Below are 12,827 nucleotides of genomic sequence, written 5' to 3'. Positions count from 1 at the left end.
GTACTTCCTGTATTACAGCCAGGTCATACAAATTACTCAACTTTCTGACTGAAATGTCCACTGCTTCAGTTCCCTTTTTTTTTGTGTATTTAATACAAAAGGGTGAATAACTTCTCAGCCCTGCCACTTCCAAGACCAATGGACATGCTTTATTCCCCCAAAGTGGGACACTGCCTGTATTTCGGGCGAAGTTGGCTTGGAGTCTCTGGCATGATGTCCCTATCTCTAGGCCAGAAGGTTCAAGTCACAACAGTTTCAGATGTGTCATAATGCACATCTGAGTCGGCTCATTCAAAATATCTACAGCACTAATTACCTTTAGAGGTGTGGCAGTACTATTGCTTCAGATGGCTTCTGATGCCCAATGAGGATTCTTCTGGGCTAGGAAGTAATGTCCCATCTGACCCTGAGGTTGGATAGCATGTCTGAACATTTTGGTTTTTTAAAAAAAATCTTAACCTGCCTAAAGTGTCTTAAAATAACTAGGCTGTTTCTGGCTAGCTCCTCACTTCCCTTGTGATTCATGTCACTTCAGGCATTTAGATTGCCCTACAATGCATCCATATTTAGTAACAATCCACATCTAGTCCCTCCAGTTTCTCTCCAGCTCCCAAGTGTACATCTCCAATCAAGATTTGGAGATACCAATGTTGGACTGGGGTGTACAAAGTTTAAAAATCGCACCACCAGGTTATAGTCCAACAGGTTTAATTGGATGCACGAGATTTTGGAGCACTGCACCTTCATCCACCTGTGACAACCACCTGATTAGCTTTCGGAGCACTGCTCCTTAATGTTTCCAACTAAATCTGGACTATAACCTGGTGTTGTGATCAATCGAACAACCCACAGACTACTTCCTGTCAGAGGTACAGAATTGATGTCTCCCTGCTTTCTCATGGTACATGAGTTTTTGTGCATTACAACGAAAATCTTAAAGAACCGAAATTTGCTCTTGAATTTGATCACCCTTTAAATACCTTGTGGTTAAAAGGAAACCGTTTGAGGGTGATCTTGCAAGCTTTGTTCATGGGTAGCCATGTCAGTGACTCAGCTTTTTTTCTCCGGTCATGAAGGGCATTGTGCCTGTGTGAAAGTGAATGTAGATTACAGAATTTTCTTATTCTTATCTAGATATTGACTGTTTGAGAAACCACTAATGGGAAAGTTGCCATTTGGAATAATTGGCAGCAGGTTCCTCCAGCCATTAATGTTGATGCTGTCCCTTTTCAGGAAGAGGTCACATTCCTGAGGTGTTTTTGGTTTGGATTTTCCTGAAGCTCTGCATTAGGTGAGAGAAATCCCTAACCTGGCAAAGAGACCAGTTTTGGCCACTAAGTGTCCATTCAACTATGGCTGGGTTTTTGTGTTTTGCCTTAAAGCTTACGATACTGGCTTCAGGAAGGATTTCTGCATTTGACCAGTGTGCACAAAGTGAATGTGGTTAATTGTCCAATCTTTGGTTTTTAAAAAACAGCCAGATGAGCAGTGTCATGCTTAATGATACTAATGGCATGGATACTGTCCCCCTGCAACAACTAAGATGCAAGGTGGCCAGTTCACTCAAATTTGATTTCAGTTAAAAGCATCAGTTTGGCTGATGCAGGACAAACTGGCTTTCTTCAGGGTTAGTTAGCTTTCTCCGCAGAGAAGCGAGGCCACTCCAAGGTTGGGAAGAACTGAACACCTTTTCTAACTTGGTACCAGCTCCAAGCTGTTCAGTTACCCAAGAGCCAACCAGCACTTGGCAGACATAAGGTCTGTCATCATTAGCTGGTCACTGGTTCTTAGGCCCTCAACTTCTAGCCAGCAAAACCTGCATCTGTGCAATCTCTTTTTTTGGTGCCAAGTTGTCTGCAGCTCAACTTCAATTGCTTGCACAACCAGTTGTCCGTGTGGTTGCCTTCACGAGGAATCTGATTACTTGATTTCAAAGTGTAGGCATCACCTCTTATCTTAAAAAAACCAAGGCTGTTTCTCATTCCAGTCCCCAGGCTTAGTTTAAAACTGTCCTTGCAACTTGTTTTCGTATCTGCATATTTTATCAGGAATCACTAGATAGCTATCAGAAATACTAATATTGGCTATCCTCTCCTCTAGTTAAGAACCTTTTTTAAATATCTCATTTGTAAATCAAACCCTTGGTGATTTAGTGGCTCAACACTGCTCAGAGTTTCACACCTGTAATACATTGACTTTTAGTTTAAAAACTTTGAGAATATATGGTCTCTTTTGAAATTTTGTTTTAGTACACACTAGAAACATGACTCTTGCATCAAGGCCACTTGCTTTTATTAAATTTGCATTTGAGGAAATCTGAAGCACAGTTTTGAATAAATCAGGTTACCTCGCAAACGCAAACTGCGTGAGCAGTGGGAAAGTTGCGTTGCTTTGGGCCAGCTGCCAACATTCTGAAATTGGATGTGGGAATATTCTGTGTCTCATATACAGATTGTGCTAGTCTGCACTGAACCAGCTCATCGAGAAAGGCCACAATTTGTCAACAGGCATCTTTCTTCGTGATCCCTGTTCCTTATTTCAGATATTTGAAATTTTCTTATCTGGTGATAACTACACTATTATTTAGTTTGGGTTACATGTTTGATTTTTCTTAACTGCCAATTCAGTTTATAGACTTTGCCTGAATTGAAGCCAAAGTTTGTTTATTGAATGAGAAAATTCTGTAGGGTGGCATGTGGTTCAGTGGGCACTGCTGAGGAACCCAGGGTTTGATTCTCATCTAACCTTGGTTTACTGCATGGAGTTTGTACATTCACCTGTGTCTGGGTGCCCTAGTTTTCCGCATTCTAGGAGTGTGCTGGCTAGGTAGATTAGCCATGGTAAATGGGAGTTGCGGGTATGGGATTTGGTGTCTGGTTGGATGCTTTTGAGGGTCAGTGCAGATTTGATATAGGCTGGATGGCCTATTTCCACACTGGAGTCTGTCTAGATTCACAAGTCTTTTCAAATGATTGGGCATAGTTCTCATCAGATACTATTAAATTAGATTAGATTACTTAGTGTGGAAACAGGCCCTTCAGCCCAACAAGTCCACACCAACCTGCCAAAGCACAACCCACCCATACCCCTACACTTACCCCTTACCTATCACTACGGGCAATTTAGCATGGCCAATTCACCTGACCTGCACATCTTTTGGACTGTGGGAGGAAACCGGAGCACCCGGAGGAAACCCACGCAGACACGGGGAGAATGTGCAAACTCCACACAGTCAGTCGCCTGAGGTGGGAACTGAACCCAGGTCTCTGGCGCTGTGAGGCAGCAGTGCTAACCACTGTGCCACCCACTATCTTTAAGTTCCATAAGTGTGCCACAAGTGATCTCTGGCAACTATTGCTCTTCTACCACAATTTTTAATTCCTCTCCTGAAAGCAGGAATACAGTCCCATTGTGGCCTCCTTGACCATGAGTGGAACATACCATTCTGACTTCTAAAATCTTAGTATCAGGTCACTTTAAACAGTTCAGTCATTGTCATACTGTTACATGGGCCACTCCTATTGCAATGAACAATGTATAAAAGGAAAAACCAGTTTAACAAGCTGAAAGTGCTGGTGTTAAATTGATGGTTTTAAGTGAAGTTGGATAAAATTACAGCTGCATATTTATGCAGAGCACTGATTTGAGATTGTAACTTCAGGTAAATATTAATTCTTTAACACATGCTTGTTCATGGGAAGTTTTAAAGGTGAATGTTGTCTCTGTAGACTTATTCTGTCCTTGTATGTGATCAGAATTGAGATTTTGATAGCCTATAATCAGTTCTTCTGTCCCTAATCTTAAATCACACTTAGATTGAAAGGGGGGGGAGTGGAGCTAGAATGAAAAATGAGGCAAGCATATCAGTGTTCATTTTACGTCAGGAATGAGAACTTCACTTAGCTTCACCTAAAACACTGGGAAATCAGCCCTCCTTTCCTGGATACTTGCTCCAAACAATCATCATCCTGCTTCTCCATAGTAAAAGATAAAGTTGCTGGTGTGAGGGTTACCACACCCCTGACAAGAAGGATTGAAAAGCAGAGTCCTTCGTAACTTCAGTCAGTGCAGGAATTGAACCAGTTCTAGCGGCATGACTGCATTACAAACAGAATGTCTTGTTACCTACCTGGTGTTCTGGGATCTATTTCGAAATTGTCCTTTTATTCTCTGAATTCCCAAACATTCAAATTTTGAATGGTTCAGGACTAATATCATTCTCTCCATTGAAAGAAACAGTTCAGAGAGTGATCGTTGAACTGGTTGGGGCAGTGTTTAAAGGTTTAAAAGAACAAACAAGACTGATCCAGTTACCACAGGTGCGGCACTGTTTTCAAAATCTCATCTTTGGGTTTCTATCCATTAGTCACTTAACACTATAAAAGTCATTTTAATTAAAGCATTAATTGGTTTCAAAGTCCAGCAGACTGTGTTCATGCTGGAAATATAGTGCAAGAATGTATTTTGGGGCAGAATTTTAATGTTTTATAACTTTTTTGCACTGTGACTATCCCAAGCTTGTGGCATGGGTGGGTGTAGAAATTATGCATGTTGTCTACAGCTAATCGCTTATATTTGTTAACACACTCTCTCCCTTTTCTCCCCTGCCTTGTCCCACCCCACCAAATTTTAGATGAAGTTGCATTTTTGAATGAATCTAAAACTTCAGTTTTGAACAGACTGCAATTTTAATGGAGAGATTAGGAGGAAGTATCTATTGAAGAGCATTTTGGTGATTTAAGACTATATACCTCTATCTGACCACTCCGAGCTGATCACAGGAAGTAGCATTTATCTTTTGAGACCATATTGTGCAATTCCTTCTTTGAGCTTGTTTCTACTCTAGTTCAGTGGATTCTGAGATGGCTGTCCATACATAGAACATGGAACAGTATACAGGCCCTTCAGCCCTCTATGTAGTGCCAGCTTTTCTTTTAATCCTACTAAGATCAAATTAACCTCTACCATTTTTTCACTTTACCATCATCCTTGTGTCTATCCAAGAGTCACTTAAATGTCCATAATGTATCTGACTGCACTACCACAGCTGGCAGTGCATTCCACCTACCATTCTAAAGAACGAACCTCTGACATTTCCCCTAACCCTTCCTCCAGTTGCCTTTAAAATTGTTGCTTTATGATTAGACTTTTTCCCCAGGGCTGACTGTTCACTCTAGGCTCTCATTTTATACAGCTCTACCAAGTCACCTCTCGTGAGAAAAGCACTAGGTCCCTCAACCTGTTGTCGTAAGACATGCCCTCCAGTCCAGGCAGCATCCTAGTAAATCTTCCACATCCTATGAGGTGACCAGAACTGAATACAATATTCCAAGTATGGTCTAACCAGGATTCTGTAGACCTGCAACATAACCTTGTGGCTCTTAAACTCAATTTCCCTGCTAATGAAAGCCAATGCCATATGCTGCCTTAACAACCCCATTAACTTGGGGGCAACTTTGAGGGATCTATGTTGTGGTTCTGTTTGCCGAGCTGGGAATTGGTGTTGCAACCGTTTCGTCCCCTGTCTAGGTGACATCCTCGGTGCTTGGGAGCCTCCTGTGAAGCGCTTCTGTGATTGTTTCCTCCGGCATTTATAGTGGCTTGTCTCTGCCGCTTCCGGTTGTCAGTTCCAGCTGTCCGGACAGCTGGATCACTTCAGTTTTCCAGGTTGAGCTCCATCTGCCACTTCTCATCCCAGCTCTGCACTCTGTGTCCCATTGCAACCTATAACCGTTCACCACACTATCCACAACTCCACCAACCTTTCACCGGCAAACTCACCTACCCTTTCACTTCCTCCAAGTCACTTATAAAAGTCAAAGAGCAGAGGTCCCAGAACAGATCCCTGCAGAACACAACTGGTCACTAAGCTCCAGGCTGAATGCTTTCTCTCTACTACTACCCTGTTGTGTGGGCCAGACAGCCAGATTTCCCTGTATTCTTTGCCTCTTTACTTTTGTGAATGAGCCTACTGTGGGGAACCTTATCAAATACCTTGCTAAAATCCATGTACACCACAGCTACTGCTCTACTTCCATCAATGTCACATTCTCAAAGAATTCAATAAGGCTGGAGGCACAACCTATCCCTCAAAGCAATTAGCTATCTCTAATCAAACTGCTTTTTGGAATAATCACCAATCCTGTCTCTTTCAGAATACACTCCAATATTTTTCCCACCACAAAAACATGACTGTTCTGTAATTCCCAGGATTATCCCTATTCCCTTTCTTGAACAAGGGAATAACATTTGCCACCATCTGGTCATCTGGTACTACTTCAGTGGACAGTGAGGACATAAAGTCATCGCCAAAGGTGCAGCAATCTTTCCCTTACTGTAGTAACTTTAAGTATATCCTGTATGGCCCAGGGGACTTGTCTACCCTTAACTGAAAATTGAAATAAACATATCCTCCTTCATATCAGTGGCACTGCTGCCTCACCGGGTCCCAGGTTCAATTCCAGCCTCTGGCAACTGTGTGGAGTTTGCTCCAGTTACCTCCTGCAATCCAAAGATGTGTAGGGCAGGTGAATCGGCCATGCTAAATCGTCCGTAGTGTTAGGTGCATTAATTGGAGGGAAATGCATCTTGGGTGGGTTACTCTCTTTTGGAGGGTCGGTGTGGACTAGTTGGGTTGAAGGGCCTGTTTCCATACTGCAGGGAATCTCATCTGTTTCAAACTGTCCTCGCGGATGTCCAGGTCTGTCAGCAGTGAATACTGAAGCAAAGTATCCATTAAGGACCTCCCCTACCACCTCCTGACTTCAGATGCAACTTGCCTTCACTAGCCCTGATTGGCACTACCCTCCCTCTGGCCATACTCTTGTCCCTCGCATGTGCATATAATCTGCAGACTCAGCTTGTAGATATTGGTTGAAGGTTTTTTGCTCTTTCCTACACTTTGACATTTTTTTAAATGTTCCCTGTGTTTGCATTTGTAAATATTCCTCTGTCTGAGGGTTTTCATCAGTAAGCTAGGATGCCTAGTCTCTTCACAAACTCTGGGTAGATTAGATTACCTACTGTGTGGAAACAGGCCCTTCAGCCTAATGAGTCCACACTGACCCTCCGAACAGCAACCCACCCAAACCCATTCCCCCAACCTCACCCCTGACTAATGCACCTAAAGCATTGTTCTGACAGTTCCAATCTGCTCTCAAAACAAGTGACTGTGTCCTGCTCAAGGAAAAACTGGTTTTAAGTAACTTTGCATATTGAAGCTGGGCAAGTTGATTTGGATTGCAACTAGATTTTGGAAGTTTTTGTGGTACTACCACTTAGTAGTTCTTCAGTGCTTTTGCGGTATCTACTGTAATTTTGTACAAGACTTTGAAATATCTAGGTAGCTGTGGGAGTACAATGCATGTCTCATACTGGACCATCTGAACTATACCCTGCCTCTTACACCCACTGTCATTGTGTGAATACTGCTTAGCTGTTTACTTGGCTGTATCATTACCCTGGAAAATATTTAGATTTGATTGCCATGTTTTGTGGAAAAACAGTATTTTGGATGTGCTTCACTGGTTATGCCTACATAATTTCCTTAAACTTTCAGAGGCATGATTAGCCATATTACCACTTGCTGATTATTTAGTTGTCTCCTATATTACAGTAAGCACTTGGTAAATAAGTATTTGGTTTTTTTTTTAACAGGCTTGTTAGACTAATAAGATGCAAATGGGTGATGAGCTTGACTTCTCTGGTCCTGTCCAATAGAAATTATTTTTGGGAGGAGGGGTTATGGTAACAAGCATGACCATTTTGAAGGGGGCTCTGTGGCTCATTACAAGATTACAGTTGATTCTCTGGTGAGAGACTGGGTTAAAGCAAACTTGGAGGTAGCTCAGTAGTCAGCACCAGGAACCCAGGTTTTGTTCCAGCCATGGACAACCGTACAAACTCCACAGATGTATTTCCCCATGTCTGCATTGGCTTTCTCCCCACAGTCAATATATGCCAGTTGCATGGATGGGCTGTGCTAAATGGTGTAGTATCCAGGGATGTGCAGGCAAGGTGGATTAGTTGGGGTGGGTCTGGGTAGAATGCTGTTGGAGGATCAGTGTGGACTTGGGCTGAATGGCCTGCTAGCACACTAGGGATTGTCTATTGAACTAATTATAGCTAGAGTAGGGATTGAAGCTTGACTTGGTGTAGAAAGGAGGATATGTGTAAGTATCTTGACCATCTCCATCCTTTTGGGATTGTAACAAGAGAATGAGTGAAGACTTCATGCATAACTTGGCCTTCATCAGCTGATTTGCTATCTGCATAATTAAGGTTAGTCTCCAATCCCTTTTTCATTCTCCCCATTATCGTCTCAATTCCACCTCCGTACAACACCACACAGTCCTTGAGTGATCTGTGCTGTCTTAGACACATGTTTGTCATTATCAATGAGAAATAGGGGTACAATGTAGTGAAATAATAGGTGACCACTTGGTGGTGGTATTGCTAAATGTCAATCTAGGGAACCAGATGATAATCTTGGGAGCAGGAAAATCGATGTTTTGGGCAAAAGCCCTATCTGCCTCTATTCCTGATGAAGGGCTTTTGCCCAAAACGTCGGGTTTTTTTTTCCTGCTCTTCTGATGCTGCCTGAACTGCTGTGCTTTTCTAGCACTGCTCTAATCTAGAATCTGGCTTCCGGCACCTGCAGTCATTGTTTTTACCTAAAATCTTGGGGACCTGGGTTTGAATCCTCACATGGCAGACTGAATTCAAATTCCACAATTTTTAAAAGAAAATCTGGAATGCAGTCTAACAATTATCAATCTGTTACACTGATTATCAGGAAAATCCATCAGGTTCACGAATATCCTTTTTATGGAAGGAAGCGGTCATCCTTGCCTGGTCTGGTATATGCTTGGGTCCACACCCACAGCAATGTGGTTGATTCTCAAACTGTCCCTTGGGAAACTTTGGGATGGGCAATAAATGTTGGTCAAGACAGCAGCACCCTAATCCTGTGAATTTGAGCTGAGGTAACAACACTTGTTTTCCTGGACGAACATGCTGATTTCTGGCAGGGGAAAAGCAGCTTTAGTTATAGATTATTAAATCTAGCTGTGTAGGACTTGTAATTAAATGTGCTCCTTAATCGTGATGAGGGTGAAGTGTATGGAAAGGAAATGCTATTTAAGCTACAAGTAAATGGGAGTAAGGGGGGTAATAGGCTGAATGGGAAGCACCTAGGGTCTAATTTGACCTAATTTGACAATAGGTGAAACACTTATCTTGTTTTAAGGACTGATGTAAATGAGCCTTGAGTAAGTGATCTGACAAATTGCAAGTGGTCAAGAGGGTGGAATAAGGGCTGGTTGAGCTGGTGTAGAGGCTTGTTGACTTTTTTATTACCAGTGACTGTTTAGACAATGCTTAAAGGGGCATTATATTATCACTTTGAGGTAGATTTCTCCCCAGCCCATCATAATGCCAGCAATGACTTAAGATTTGAAAGGGCCCTTTTGAGGTGGGTTTCAGCTGGCATGATCTAATGCATCAGGGATTGATTGGAGAATGGGTGAAAATATTGGTCGATGGTGAGTTTACTGGGTGTGTGGCGCTCTGCTCCCAAAAAAGGCTTTTCATATCTCTAGGAAATGTTGATTCAAAGCTGGTCTTGTCAGAGGGAAGGACACCTACAGAAAAGGGGAATGTTGAAGCCTGTGTATTTGAGGGTAGTTTAGGGTGTAGGTTTGCTCACTGAGCCATAGTTTTGATATCCAAATGTTTCATTACCTGGCTAGGTAACATCAGTGGCGACCTCCAAGTGAAGCAAAGCTGTTGTCTCCTTTCTATTTGTTTGTCCTGGATGGGGGTTCCTGGGGTTTGTGGTGATGTCATTTCCTGTTTGTTTTGAGGGGTTGATAGATGATATCTAGATCTGTGTTTATGGCGTTGTGGTTGGAGTACCAGGCCTCGAAGATTTCTCTGCTTAGCCTGTCCCAGGATAGATGTGTTGTCCCAGTCGAAAATGTGTAGGGCTACGAGGGAGAGGGTCGTGTCTTTTTGTGGCTAGCTGGTGTTTTGTGTATCCTGGTGGCTAACTTCCTGTTTGTCCTAAGTAGTGTTTGTGGCAGTCCTTGCATGGAATTTTGTAGATGACATTGGTTTTGTCCATGGGTTGTACTGGGTCTTGTTTGTTTGTTGTGGTGGGTTTGTGTGCTACTAGGATACTGGGGGGGGTCTTAGTAGTCTGGCTGTCATTTTCTGAAACTTCTTTGTATGGTAAGGTGGTTAGGGTTTCTGGCTGTTTGGTCTGCTTGTCATGGTTTGTTCTTGAGGAATCTGCAGGCTGTATTTTTTTGAGTATCTGTTCTTGAATATGTTGTATAAGTGGTCCTCTGTTTTCCAAAGTTCATTTGTGCTACAGTGTGAGGTGGCTTGTTGGAATAGTGTTCTGATACAGCTTTGTTTGTGTTGGGATGGTTGCTGGTGTAGTTAAGTATTTGGTCAATGTTTGTCAGTTTTCTGTATACTCAGGTTTGTAGTTCTCCATTGTCCTTTCTTTCGACTGTGGCAAGATTGCAACAGTAAAGAGAAAGGCGAACTGAAATAATGGGCTTTTTAATCCTTTTGAGCAGAACTGGCAATGTGTAAACTTGGGTGAAAGTGAGGACTGCAGATGCTGGAGGTCAGTCAAGTGGTGCTGGAAAAGCACAGCAGGTCAAGCAGCATCCAAGGATCAGGAGAATCAACATTTAGGGCATAAACTCTTCATCACGAAAATGTTTTTGTGCGAAATGTCGATTCTCCTCCTCTGGATGCTGCCTGACCTGCTGTGCTTTTTCCCAACATCCCACACTCTACTCACCTTCAGCATCTACAGTCCTCCCTTCCGCCCTGCTGTGAAATTCGACCCACTGTGGGTCGATTCTACTGATCAGTAGAAGTGTTGCTGTACTAACGTTTGAGTGGTTTTTTTTTTGTTTGGCTTTTGATTGCTGGCTAAGGATTCTCCTTCGAAGTGATGGCAACACTTTTTGGCAGTACTTATGCTTCTGATGCCAACTTTTCAGATTTGAGCAGCAGAGGCATTGTTAATTTTCGGGGAAACCAGCCTGTAGTTCAGAGCACCTCTGACAGTAATGATTATCCTCTATTTATAGTGTGCCGCTACTCCAGGCAGTGGTGTTGTCATATGAAAGGGGCTGATTGCTGTGTGTGCTTACTGGCTGAGTGAAAGGGGAATTGCGAGTTTTTGTAATAAGCCTCTCGACTGACTTTTTGTTTAAAAAAAAATCTCATTGACACCTCAGCATATTTGTAGTTTTTTTTGTAGTAAATTTGTGCGAAAGTTGATTTTTGTGCGGTCCGGAATGGGGTGGGGTCCACACACTGTGAATTGGGACTATTTGTTTAAAAAATGTAGCCATTTGAATGGATGATTCATCTAGGGGTGGGGCGTTTGGCACTGAGTTGTACCAGGCTCTCTAATCTTACTTTTTCTTTTTTCTTCCCCCCGCCCCTTCTCCCCACCTCCTTTCTTTCTTTCTTCCTCCTCCCCTCCTTCCTCCCTCCCCCGTCCCCCTCCACTCCACCCCTTACAGACTCTGACAGGTGGTCAGTTACTTGAAGGTATACCAGGGGATTTCTGGAGCCCAGGTGAGAGCTCTCCTCCCTCTGACTTTCAGGAACTAATTGTTTGTTAAGCTGTAGGGGCAAACGCTGCGGCAGTGCGCTGGGAGCTGCTGTGTAAGGAAGTCCGCTGCTCATAAACAGGAACTGATTGCAATGGAGCAGCCTCGCAGCGGAGGGAGCAGTTTTAAGTTTCTCTACTCGGGTGATTATAACTGCTCTAGAGTCGGACCGCTTTTGGTGTCTGGCCGCTTTTAGTTTCACGGCTGATCTTTATAGCAATTGTACATTGTCATGTCAAGATAAATCTTTGTCGGTTTGAGAGCTCAGGCTTGAACTTCTATCCAGGAACTGCCTTTGCGTTGCTTATTTCACTACTTTTGTAAAACATGAAAACTTTTTTTAATCCACCTGCTGGGCACGTATCTACTCTTATTTTTCAAAAAGCTATCGGTATTCTTAAAGCAATCGTTTTACTTTGTCACTGCAGTTATGGTCTCTGGCTGTTTTAGTAATGTAGATGTCGATACTGTGCTGTTTTTATGGGAACTGTGGTGCCCAGAATTATGATGTTGACTGGACCTCTTATTCCTACTAGAAAGGACAGGTAGAATCTTTAGTTTCAAGTGTGTTCCAAGTGTGGATCAGTTCCTCTGTAGTGTTGAATCTAGTGAAAATGTGGAGCGGTACTTAAAGTAATAAATTCGGTCAACAATATTCCTGATCTAAGTGATAACTTTTTTTTATACAAATTGTACACCCAACCATGACACACACATTTCTCTCCCTCCCTCTCTCTCTCTCTCTCTCTCTCTCTCTCTCTCTCTCTCTCTCTCTCTCTCTCTCTCTCTCCTCTTCCTTTCCCCCCGCCATCACATTAACTTTTTATGGGTTAATTGCCTTTATGATTAGGAGCAGTGTTGGATTATTGTCAAGGTGAACATGATTCACAGAACATCTATTGAATGTCGCTGCAACCAAGTTGACTTTTTCATCATTTGTGAGCTTCAGATACAGTAAACCCTTTATTTTATATTAAATAAGGGAATGGCCCATATCAGAGTTATAGGATGAGTTTCTCCAGAGTCTGAGGATGCTCTACCTAATTTGTGTGCACAGATTTAAGATTTGGTTCAAGTGGAGTATTGGCTGGGCTTGGCAACAGGGTCTTGAGTAACACTGGAATATTGTGGGCTGCCCACTGCTACCTTTTTTTTTCTATTGAAAGGTGCCCCTGTATTGACTTG

The 12,827-nt window shown here is 42.7% G+C and overlaps 1 protein-coding gene across 5 annotated transcripts in view; it reads left to right on the top strand.

Moving 5' to 3' along the window:
* elovl1b (ELOVL fatty acid elongase 1b) overlaps positions 1-12,827 on the top strand; it is a 76,233-nt gene that overhangs the window by 25,659 nt on the left and 37,747 nt on the right. For 2 of the 5 annotated variants that reach the window (XM_072574550.1, XM_072574552.1), the window contains one exon: positions 11,553-11,607. The exons of 2 other annotated variants lie outside the window; for them this stretch is intronic. The gene's annotated coding sequence lies outside the window, so the exon portion shown is untranslated. Of the gene's footprint in view, positions 1-11,552; positions 11,608-11,676; positions 11,786-12,827 lie in introns of those variants that run through there. One more of the 5 variants, XM_072574554.1, reaches the window with a different exon arrangement.

Source organism: Chiloscyllium punctatum, chromosome 7 (genome assembly GCF_047496795.1).
Source record: "Chiloscyllium punctatum isolate Juve2018m chromosome 7, sChiPun1.3, whole genome shotgun sequence".
Classification (NCBI taxonomy): Eukaryota; Metazoa; Chordata; class Chondrichthyes; order Orectolobiformes; family Hemiscylliidae; genus Chiloscyllium; species Chiloscyllium punctatum.
Note: the sequence above shows the minus strand (reverse complement) of the source record. Positions and strands in the feature narration are given on the sequence as shown.